The 13,334-nt window shown below is 34.6% G+C and overlaps 1 long non-coding RNA gene across 1 annotated transcript; it reads right to left on the reverse strand.

Annotated features, from left to right (window-relative positions):
- Positions 1-11,011: 11,011 nt before the first annotated feature.
- LOC122295832 lies at positions 11,012-12,758 on the reverse strand. Its single transcript, XR_006238288.1, has 2 exons — positions 12,553-12,758; positions 11,012-11,231 (listed from the first exon to the last, which is right to left on the reverse strand). It is a non-coding gene; the product is annotated as an uncharacterized LOC122295832 (long non-coding RNA).
- Between the last annotated feature and the right edge of the window lie 576 nt (positions 12,759-13,334).

Below are 13,334 nucleotides of genomic sequence, written 5' to 3' on the forward strand. Positions count from 1 at the left end.
AGTATAAACTGATGCCTCCTCCTCAGCTGTCTCTGCCTCAACTGAAGGATCAGACTCTCTAGGCACCACATTCGGATATGCATCTGGCAGCCTAGGAATATCGAGATGCTCAGCAAGTCCATCTCGTGAAAATACAACGGGTACTCCTCGGACAGTGATACTGTAGGCCCCAGAATCATCTGCGCTGGCACTGCCGATTTCTCTATAGAACTCAGCAACAATGTCAATGTAGGAGACTGGCTCCCATGCTTCCTCCCGTTCATCCAAGATAGGTCCCCAACCACGATCACTGAATATTGAGGGCAATGAATGACCCTCCCAGAGAAGACTCTGGAAATCAGAAATCTTCACTGGTCGCTCCAGTGAAACTATCCTCTCCCGAACTGGACCACTACTACTCTCACCAAGATTGTGTCGCTTACGTGCCGGTCTAGAAGTAGACATTATAATCAATCTGAAATTTATAATTACAAACTAGATATATAACATTAACAAGAAAAATACAATAAATAACTATTTACAGTAGTTTGAAACAAACAGCAATTTAATAATATTTGATATTCTGAACAACATTATCAACAATAAATATATTTCTCAATATCAATATTAATAATATAAATATAAAATTAAAAACCGTTCGAACGATTACTGTAACGGTCGAACGGTTACAGACAAACCGTTCGACTGTTATGTTATACGTTCGAACGTATTACTGTAACGGTCGAACGGTTACAGACAAACCGTTCGACCGTTATGTTATATCATTCGAGCGCTAAGCATAGCGTTCGAACGATCTTCGTGTCGATCGGGATTCCAGGCCGAGTCGACTCGGCCATTGAAATCCATGGAATCTTTCGATTCCCTGGATTTTACACCAAAATAAATGCAATAGAAACCTAAATAAACGTTCCTAACATGGTTTTATGCAAATCTACCGATTATTTTGATATATAAATCGATTTACCCTAAGTTAAACAATTAATCTATAAAAAACCTAAATCTAAACGGTAAAATGCTTTAAAAATGAAAAATACCGGTAGTTAGAGGTAGAGGCTTTGAGTGGGCACTGTTGACGGCGGCGAAGACGGCGTTCAACGGCGGAGATCGACGGTTTGGAAGCTTAGAACGGAGGAAACGGAGACGTAAACATCGGTGAAAGTGACGTCGGGGGCTTATATATGCAGTGCCGTTCGAACGGTAAGTTACTACCATTCGAACGTATTAACTGAATATTAATCACTTCCCTAATTAATCAGTTTTTCATGATAATAAATAATATTTAAATGCAATGTTTGGTATTAATTATATTAAATATAATAATTAATTCAATTATAATATATTTTAACTGTTAAATATATTAAATGCAATATATTTAATATACTTATATATTATTAAACACTATGTATTATATATATAATTTTTTATATATATAGTATATATTATATTATATTTAATTAAAATATATTATACTATTGAATATTATATAGTATATAGTATAAGTTATATTATATAGTATAATTAATATAATATAGACTACTATATACATGAAACTATGTTCATGTATTTATATAACATATATATTATATGTGATATTAACTAGTATCACATATATATACTAGTATAGATGACACTATATATATTAATATATATATCCATTTATTAAATAATATAATAATAATATAATAGTACTAAACATTATATATATATGCATGTGATGCATATAACCCTATGCTATGGTACCATATATATGTTATATATAATAGATTAATATATGTATTTGACTATAATATTAGATGTAATATGATATTTTATACTATATATGTTACTAAACTATATAATATTTGTTTGATTATATATTATATAGTTATATTACTATGTCTGTAAACTATAGTATATTTAGAAGTTATTATATTTAAAGGTATAGTGCAAAAAAAAATACAATAAGCAACAATATAACTTAAACGTTTGAACGGTTTAATAATGGCGTTCAAACGTTCATTAAATATGTTCGAACGGATATGTTAACGTTCGAACGTTAAATTACCGGGGAAATTTTTCCCGCTAATCGATTTAACGTTTGAACGAGTTAATATAACCGTTCAAACATATAATAAAACGTTCGAACGTGTATTTTCACGTTCGAACGTTAAATTAGGGGGGAAAATTTTTCCCGCTAATCAATTTGACGTTCGAACGTTAATTAAACAACCGTTTGAACGTAAATGTTCTACATTTACACGACAGAATCTCACAATCTCGCACTCGTTCCAGTCGACTCAATATCACTCCCACGCTCATTTTCTTCCAACCAACGCCATTATTCTTCAATCTAGCCCTCAAATATTACTAACTCCTATCAATCTCTTATATTTTCGGATTAAGAGGTTGTTTTTACCGTTTGGTGAAGAGTTTTTACTGTTTGGTGGATTTTCCGCTTTATCTCTCCAAATCAGGTATTCTCCTTAAATTTGACCTCATTTTAGTTTTTATATAAGTGTTTTCGTTTGCTTACATGAGTTCGTCATATAGTTTGCTATCTTTTGATGTAATATGGACTGTAAATGTTGGGGTTTTCGGAGGTTGAAGACGAGTGGTTTCTGGAAGTAATCCGTTCTAACGATATTCGTGTTCCGTTCGAACGTATGTCCTTAGATCGAAAGGTGACGAGCATCGTTTGAACGTTATGTTGGTCAGTGTTAAAATAATTAACATTTTAAATGCAGGAGTTGAATTAAAAATTAATTATTTATAATCTACATTTAATAATACTTAAATACTTAAAAGATTCAAATAATCAAATGAGAATGAATTAAATTACAAATCATCTAAGATTTGCTACAAAACTTAATTATTTATGATGTTGAATTATTCAACTATAGGTTAATACAATTTGTTTTGTTTTAATAACACAAAAATACTTAATATTTGAATTAATAAAATGAATTTTAAATAAAATACAAATAATCTGGATTTAATAATACTTAAATACTTAAAAGTTAAAAGTAATCAAATGAATTTGATTAAAATATAAATTCTGAATTATAATTAATAAAATGAATGTTAATTACAATACAAATAGTTATAATTATTAACATGCTTGTTAATTACAATACAAATAGTTATAATTGATAAAATATTTTGAAAGATATAAAACAACTATCTAATTATTTAATAATATAAATACTTAATTAACATATATTGCATTGTTTGTTTGATACATGTTAAATATTGGCATATCTTATATTGCTTGTTCATCAATATTAGCCTTAGACCCGTTCGAGAGTTATCAATCCGCCTTAATTGAAAGATTGATAACTCTTGAATTGTCCAGAGTGGACAGTTTGGAATTGTAAGATCATTCTCGCAAACTATCGATCTATATCTGTTATACGTCCAGCATTAAGATTTTGGCAGATTTATCCCTTGTTCTCCGGATATGCAGTTTTGGTGATGTTGTATCGACGATTAACAAGTCGGTGCACACAACCAGACGAGCATATTTGGAGAACTATGGGGAGATGCTGCCGAAATTTTGTTGGGCGTGACAGATTATAGAGGATAGGTTTGCGACTATGATCTTACAATTCCGAATGGGATAGGACCAACTACCCGGTGTAAGGTGGCATGCTCCTTGATTGATACATGATACATGCTTGTTTGTTGATGCACACGTGATTGTTTATAGTGAAGATAGTCAGCATGGATAAGAATTGGATGCGAGTTAGCGATCGTTTGGGCCAGAATTACAACGTATATGCTGAAGGTGTTAAGAAATTCTTAGAGTTTGCATTGGGTATATGTGATAGTGATGGACGTATTAGATGCCCATGTAAAGAATGTAGGAATTTGCGCTCTCATAAGATAGACTTGGTGAGAGAGCATCTGTTTGTAAAAGGTATTGACAAGGGTTATACTGATTGGGTCTTACACAGGGAACCATATCCAACTTCATTCGATGCTCCACATGAAGAAGAAGAGATCGATGAAGATGTACAACCAGATGTTGTTGGAGATGAGTATGATGAGGATATGGAAGAAATGTTAGGTGACATCGGTGCGGGAATGTTTATGAATGAAGGTGGCATGGACACATCAAGTTCAAATGATGGGGGTCATAATACTTTTGCACGATTGTGGAATGAGTCACAACGTGAACTATATCCAGGATGCAGAAGACACAGTAAGTTGTCATTTACCGTAAGACTGCTTCACATAAAATTAATGTGCCGATTATCAATTAAGGCTATCAATATGTTACTCGAGTTGTTTAAGGAGGCACTGCCATCAGATAATACACTTCCTCATAACTTCTATGAAGCAAAAAAATTGAAACGAGGACTTGGATTTGATTACAACGTAATACATGCATGTAAGAATGACTGCATATTATTTTGGCAAGAGAACGATCAGTTGAACGAATGTCCCATATGCCACGAATCAAGATGGACATCTGACAAACAAAATGTGCCGCAAAAGGTAGTACGCCACTTTCCATTGACACCTACATTACAACGATTATATATGTCACGTGCAACGGCTGCAGACATGATATGGCACTCATCAGCCAGAGTTAGAAACGATGATATTTTATCACATCCTGCTGACTCTCAGGTGTGGAAGGAATTTGATAAGAAGCATACATGGTTTGCAGAAGAACCACGTAATGTGAGACTTGGGTTGGCAACAGATGGATTTAATCCGTTTGGGAACATGAGTACTAGTCACAGTACTTGGCCAGTCGTACTTATGCCGTATAATCTACCACCGTGGAAGTGTATGAAAGATCCATATTTCATGATGAGTTTGCTCATTCCAGGTCCGAGATCACCGGGAAATGATATAGACATACATTGACAGCCATTGATTGCAGAATTGAAAGATTTGTGGGAGAATGGAGTTGTCACATTTGATTCATCAACAGGCAAGTCGTTCAAGATGCATGCTGCCGTTTTATGGACAATAAATGATTTTTCAGCATATGGAAACTTATCAGGTTGGAGTACTAAGGGGAAAATAGCATGTCCAACTTGTAACAAACATACTAAATCTGAATGGCTCACTTACGGGAGGAAATTATGTTTCATGGGTCATCGTCGATTTATACCTGGTGATCATAGATGGCGGGGAAATTCACAAATGTTTGATGGTACTGTTGAATGGGGCCAACCTCCACCATATTTGTCTGGTGAAGATTTACTTGCACAATTTGTAGATGTTGGTTGTAATGAATTTGGTAAAAAACAACGAAAGAGAAAACGAGCTACATCTGAGTTGAATTGGACTAAGAAGAGTATATTTTTTGATCTTCCATACTGGTCAAAGTTAAAATTACGGCACAATCTTGATGTTATGCATATTGAAAAAAATATATGCGAATCCGTATTGGGAACATTGATGTCAATTGAAGGAAAAACGAAGGATACATTAAACTCAAGGAAGGATTTGAAGCGGTTGGAAATAAGACCGGAAATGCAGTTACAAGAAAATGGTTCGTCCGTTTACATGCCGATTGGGTGGTATACATTGTCAAGGAATGAAAGGGCTACTTTTTGTGAGTGGATAATGAAAATTAAATTACCGGATGGTTATGCCTCGAATTTGACAAGGTGTGTGCGAACAAATGACTGGAAAATAATTGGGTTAAAAAGTCATGATTGTCATGTCCTTTTGCAGCGTATCTTGCCTATTGGTATACATGGGTACTTGACTAGAGACGTGCGCGTGGCTTTGACTGAGTCGGGTTTATTTTTCAAAGACTTATGTGCACGGACATTAAATGTAGAAGCTTTGGATCAAATGGAACGGGAAATTCCCATAATATTGTGTAAGCTAGAAAGTATTTACCCACCATCATTTTTCGATGTCATGGTTCACCTGGCCGTCCATTTGCCACGTGAGGCTCGACTTGCAGGACCAGTTTAGTATAGATGGATGTATCCCATTGAACGATTTCTTGGGAAGTTGAAACGAACAGTTGGTAATAAAGCTCGCCCAGAAGGATCAATTGCAGAAGCATATATTGATGATGAGTGGCATACCTTCTGTTCCAAATATTTCCATGAAGTTGACACTAGGTTTGATCGGCTAGAAAGAAACTTTGACGTTGACAGAGCAAGACAACGAAATATGTTTTCCGTGTTTTCCCAACAAGTACGTCCACTTGGTGCAGTGCGTGGTTATGACTTATGTAGAAGAGAGTTTGAGAAAGCTCAGTGGTACGTGCTGAACAATTGCCCTGAGATAGAGATTTACTTGAAGTAAGTATTAATCTTTTCTTAATTTAGTATTCGCTCATTTACTTTCGCAAAATTCTAATAATATAAAATACATGTGGTAATCATCAATTTCAGTGATCATATTAACATGCTCAAGGAATTAGGAGTAAATGATATAGACCAGAAACATGAAGAAGAGTTTTCGAGATGGTTTGAACAACGGGTAATGACATTACATATGCGACACTTCATTCAATACAAATAGAAAATATTGATTGTTTTTTTATTGATATAATAGAAATTTTACTTAATATGTAGGTTGTACAAATGCATGCCAATAATCCAAACGATATATCAGATGAATTGTATGCATTAGCGCGTGGCCCATCGAGACGGGCTATAAGATATTCTGCATGTATTTCTCGTGGTAGTAGGTATCACACAATAGATTGAGATCATTATAGGAAAACACAAAATAGTGGTGTCCTAGTTGAGGGAAGTCATGATGGAGAAAATATTGATTTCTATGGAGTGATTGTTGATATAATTGGAATGAAATATTTGGGGGAGCTTGCAGTGTATCTGTTTAAGTGTGATTGGTGGGATTTAAGTAATCCTCGAACTGGAGTCCATGATGATGAATATTTCTTGAGTATTAATACATCAAGAAAATGGTACGAGGATGATCCATTTATTTTAGCTTCTCAAGCATCTCAAATATTCTACTTAGATGACCCGAAGTTAGGAACTCAATGGCGAGTAGTACAAAAATATGCTCCAAGAAATATATATGATGTTATCCCTCAGGCAGAAGGGCGAGATGAAGAAGAAGATAATGCCTCTACTCAAGAAGCATACCAAGAGAGTCAGCCCGTCTTTAATTTGTTTGTGGATTTGAGCCAGTATGAGATGATTCCATTGAATAGAGAAGATATTGAGGTTGAAATTATTGATGCGACACTTGAGCAAAGTGTTGATTCATCTGAAGTATCTACAGAAGATGAGACTGAATTGTCAAATGATACTAATACATATAGTGATTGACGAATTATATTTTCACATTACGTGATGATGAGCACTATTTTACTTAATGAATATTGTATCAGTTTTTTGAAATTATGCCTCCGAAGAGAAAGGAAGTGCGCAACCCATCTCCACCTGTTCCTAGCTCTCCTTCAGACTCACCATTAGAGATTGTTTCTACATAACAAGGTAAAATTCTAATAGTCATAAAAGTTATTAATTAAGATTATAATAGAAAATTAATTATAATATTATATATCATGATGACTTCACAGTACAATCTCGTCAAGGTCGAGGCACTACGAGAGGCGTGACGTTGGAAAAATATCGTAAGGTGGGTAAGATGAAAGTTAACATTCTTGATGAATATACCAGAGGCGAAGGACAACCAGCAGCTTGGCTTGCATCGCATGTGGGTGCTCTTACACGAACTTATGCACCTTTGGCAACAAGTTCATGGAAGAAAGTCCCCCAAGATGTTAAGGACCTTATCAAGAAGCGATGTTTGGTAATGTTTAATAAATGAAATTTAATTGGACTTATAATTTTATTTTACTTTAAAGTTAGAATATTATAAATGATAATATTTTTGTCTAAACTTTTTTCTGTAAGGATGATTTCGAATTAAATTTTGGTCGGAGAGAGGAGCGTAAAACTGTGGAAGAGCTTATGAGTAATGCATTCCGCAAGTATAATGCGAGGTGTCATGAGCATTATAATAAGTTTGAGAATAGTGAAGAAGCACGCCAACATCCTTTTCAAGATGTGCAACTTTCTGATTGGGAAAAACTTTGTGACATGTTTGAGGATCCATCATATAAGATATAATTAATTTAATTATTTTAGTCCTATTTTTAATTTCGCTTTTTAATATTTTCAATTCTTATGTAGGAGCGAAGTTCTATAAACAAAACAAATAGATTAAAATTGAAGATTACTCATCATGCAGGCTCAAGATCTTTCCACTGCCTCTCTAAAAAATTGGTATTGCTATTCTTTTATTTGTATATAGTTAACTGAATATATCAATCATAATGATTTTATATCTTAACAAATCTTTATTATAGCAAGATTCAGATGCCAATTATGATCTGACAAAATTATATGCTGCATCACATACTAATCGTAATGGAGAGTGGAGTCATCCTGATGCCCGTGAAAATTATGTAAGTATTATAATTTGTTTTAAATAAATATATTTGAATATTTATGATGATATTAACTCTTTATCTTATGTGTAGGATAAAATGGTTGCCATGCGTGCTGAATCTGCGTCAGATCAAAATTCCTCAAATACAGATGTTGAGATTTTTACACAAGTTCTGGGTGAACGTTCAGGATATTTGAGGGGTTTGGGTCACTGTGTAAAACCTTCTCCCTCTTCCTCTTCTTCCGGGTCTGCCTCTATAGCTCAAGAGAATGCGAATCGTAGAATTGAAGAATTGGTTACAAAACAACAAGAGTTAGAGGCTCAATTGACGAGACAAGGAGACATGGAGATGCGCCTCAAACAACATGAAGAAGAACAAGCAGAGTTCAGGAGAGATATGCAACTCCAAATGCAACAGCTTATGCAACAGTACAGGCCTCCAACCAACTGATGGTTTTTACGTCTAGCTTATGACATTATCTAATTATGTATGAATAATGCTAGTTTTATGGTTATTTATTTCTTTGCACTTATTATAAAACTTTTGTGAGTAATTAAACAGTTCTTAATTTATGTTTTTCAAATAAAATGGATGTCTATTTAGTTTTTTTATAATTATTGATTTTAATAAAAATAATATCCGTTCGAACGATCGATTCACGTTCGAACATTAATGGGCATGCTGTTCAAACGATAATGTAGCGTTCAAACATCAATGCGCAAACCGTTCGAACGATACCAGATGCTCAAAAAAACGTTCAAACGCAGGACAATACCATATCGTTCGAACGTTGATCATCACCGTTCGATCTCTTATACCGTTCGATCGGCTCATTTAACGTTCGAACGTATTTCTATTGATCGTTTGAACATATCTTGCTAACCGTTCAAAAGAAACGTTAACGTTCGAACGGTATATGAGAAGCATTCGAACGCTATTCTGGAACGAATTTTAACCGTGACAAAAAAATCCATCGTTCGAACGGTGTCGAATGGTCAATTTCAAAATCGTTCCAAAAGATATATTTTGGGACGAAATTGTGATTTTCGTCCCAATATATCTTCTGGGACAGTGATGTTGGGACGACCTTGGGATGAAATTTTTTCGTCCCAAAAAATCTTTCGGAACGAAAGCTATACATTTTGGGACGAAAATTTTCGTCCCAAAAAAGGTTTTTTGTTGTAGTGGAGGTTCGACCACAGTTAATTAGATATTCTTGTATATATATTCTTACGTCATAAGGAACTTTAGAAGTGATGTATAGGCTCTTGAGTCATCTCCAAAGTGGAGGTATTGCATCAAACTAATTGCGTGAAATTTGTGAAGTGCTCCTCAAAAAGATCGATTCAGTATTGTTGTTGAACTTAATTTGGGGATCTACATACGGTTTATTAGTCGTATGCCGGCCATCTCATGTGTGGCCGTTGGGAATGATTTGAGTGTATGTCGCATTTGTTTTGTACTAATGATATATACAAGTTCTAAATGCACAAATTTCACACGAGTTCTTTATAAAAAAGTTGATCATACGATATTAAAATAAAAAAGTGATTTACCTAGCCTTACTCCCTGTCAAAATGACGATGCACGCTCATCCACTGAACTTCCTAGTCCTCGACGTTCTTCAAGATGATGTCAAGATTGCTGCCATTGGACAAATGCTTGAGTACCGTTTAGCCTGACGACAAGAGTTTCACGCACCACCACATACTCATGCCTCTGATGAGTACAGTGGCCGGAATCAGACGAAGGTGAAGGAGCGAGGGATTTGCTACAGCACAATAACAAGGGAAATTACAACTAACTGCACACATAGAAACCAAGGGGAAAATAGAGGGAGTGAGAGAGACACGGATGTAAAACACATAGTTGCCCTTGAACTTTCTACAAGAGAAAAAAACATTTACAAATTAATGCATTTTTAAAATTAGTAACTTTCATCCTCTTAATTTTGATGCATGACTAAAACAACGACGTTATATATATTTGATAACGATTTTATATATGATCATCACGTTAATTAATTTGTAAACTTTTTGTTTATGACATAGATATTATTCTCTCATTAACAAACACCATTATGTTTTTTTTTTTTTTCTTTCTTTCTTTTTTTGAATTTTTTAAAAGGGTGAATACTTTTTATTGATATTCTTCATCAAACAAAGGAAAGAATACAAGGACGATATTCCCCTGGTTCAACAATATCCTCCATACACTCTAGAGTATTTTTAGCTAGGACATGTGCATGAGCTATATATTAGCATCTATTTTAATACGATGTGCTTTCACACTCTCGAGCAGTAACAGATTCTGTTTAGCATCCCACGTGAGAACTTCCGAGATGTTGTAGAGAATTGCGGTCTGATTGATGCTTCTGATGACGTGCACCGCATCTCAATCATAATCTTCCTTAGTCAAATCCCACTAACAAAATTAACAGCCTGCAGATCAATCCCAAATGATTTAACAAGATAAAGATAGGGAAAATGTGACGTCACAACTTTCATATGCGAATACGTAAAAATCAAGACGTTGGGATAATGATAATATAAGTCAGGCATTCCATCTTCAAGTATCAAATGTGTATACAAGTAAAAGTATACAATAAAAATAACGCAACGGTAATAAAAAGTCTTTCAATTAAATACTAGAACTTTTTTTAAATACAAATTCGCTTAAAACAAGCGTATCAAAAATATTACAATTAACCAATATAAATATAATACAAATTAAAATAATAAACAAAAATTAGAAATATATCATAATCCACGAGTGATCCCTGATCACTCATCCGGCAAAGCCACCTCCTTGGATTCAGCCTCCACGTCCTCTACATCAAAATCTACGATACCAAAGAAGGTACAGTAGGTAAGTACTAATCCAAGCAACCAACAAGATAAAACTATATTAAAACTTCAACAATATACATTAACAGGATGTCATATGCATGAGATCCAAAATAAATCTTTCTAAAAAACAATTCAAATGATCCAAAATCTAATATCGAAACCAACATCCAATTTAATCTACATGCATCATGGTCTCTCCCTAGGGATCATCCGCACACCCTGACTCCTATGCCACGCCGCAAGTAACGACTATGCATGTGATATCTACATAAGCAATGCCCAGTTCCGCGCCCAGCGCGTATATAACCAAGCATCCTATAACCCCCGCTAGCAGAGGGGTCATGGAGTCAACACGAAAGCGTTATCATCCTGTCCGATCTCGTTGTCGCCTGGCGACAATCCAAGAGATGTCACTCAGTGTATTGTACTCTCGACTGATCAGAGGAGCTCCACCGAGATAATATCCTATCTCAGCTTGGGGTTGTGATATACACGCACCCAAAAATTTATTTACACATAAAACTCAGTTTTTAATATCCAACACATATATATGCATGCACCATGCAATGTAAATGACAAGAAACAAATATCCAACAATCTCAATCATCCAAATATAAAATAACTCCATCCTTAAATTCATTCGAGTCTCGAACTCTTTAGACTCAATCCGACACAAATAATCAATACAGTATATAGTTAAAGCAATAATATATTTAAATCTTAAAGAAGGTTTAGAAAATACTTTAATTTAAAGACAACATTTCTAGAAGATCAAATACCCAATTAACTTCAAAAGATATCTTGAAAATATACTACCAAAAATACAAATTTTTAGAACTAAAATGGTTTCAAAAACAAGATGATTTCAAGGGGAATTTCGGATTTAAAGGGCTGATTTTTACTGAAACAAAACTTGGTGATGATGGCTGAAAAAGTGGTTTACGGTAGAGGAAAAATAATCAAGAAAACCCAAAGGAAAAAACCCAACTCAAACCACACGGCTTGGAACACAAAATCAGGGACACGGGTTGCTCAAAAAACAGAGCACGATTTGGCCAAAAAAAGAACAAAAGTGAGTCTAAAACTACCGAAAATTGCAAGGGATTTCTCACTACCAAGAACACGAAAATAATAGAGGCAAAGAGAGGGGAAACCGAGCAAGAAAAGATGCCAAAAACAGAATAAGAGATTCACGAAAATACCTGCAAAAAATGAAGGAAAACAGATGAAATAAAATGCAAAGAAAGAAGGATCTCATTTCGGATCAACAGAAAGTACAGAAAATAGAACAAGAAGGTAGAATGAAGAGGTTACCAGCTGAAAGAACAAGCCACAGATTTCGGCACAACCAAGAACTGCCGAGTGAAGAGAAACCAGAAAATAAAATGAGGAGGAAGAAGGAGATGATGCACGGCAAGAGAAGAAGCAAATGAAAGAAGAAGAGATGCAGCAATCCGTGTGACAAGGAACTGAAAAATGAAAATGAGGCTAAAACTGAAACTGAAAATGAAGAAGGAGAAGAGGAGTGGTCGGCGCAGGGAGAAAAGAAAAGGGTTAAAGCCAAAACGACGCCGTTTCGGGGGCTACGGGCTGGGCCCGACATTGGGTGGGTTTGGGTCCAAATAATGAAGGGAAAAGAGAAATAAAAGAGCCCATTCCGTAATACAAAGAATTAAGAAATAAAAAAGCACAATAAAAATAAACAAAAGTTGAGTAAAAACATTAGAATTCAATATTAACAAAATAAGATATTTAAATACTAACAATAAAATATTTTAAGCTAAAGAGAAATTTAAATGTAAAATAATAAATAATAACAAGAAAGCATATTAAAATAATTTACATAACTTAAAATCATAAAATAAACCAAACGAATCATACATTAAATTTAAAACAAAAGAGCCATAAGCTATAATAGATAAAATAATCATTCAATAAAAATATACGTAAAAATGAGATATCACATAAAAGGTCTCTTTATATTCTTTTGATAGCCACCAGCCACTTGGTTCTCGTAATCTCTTTGTATTCTTTTGATAGCCACCCCTTGTAGCCGCCACCTTTGTTGATTGCTGTCTCCCAGTCCACCTTGGGAA

Source organism: Carya illinoinensis, chromosome 15 (genome assembly GCF_018687715.1).
Source record: "Carya illinoinensis cultivar Pawnee chromosome 15, C.illinoinensisPawnee_v1, whole genome shotgun sequence".
Taxonomy (NCBI): domain Eukaryota; kingdom Viridiplantae; phylum Streptophyta; class Magnoliopsida; order Fagales; family Juglandaceae; genus Carya; species Carya illinoinensis.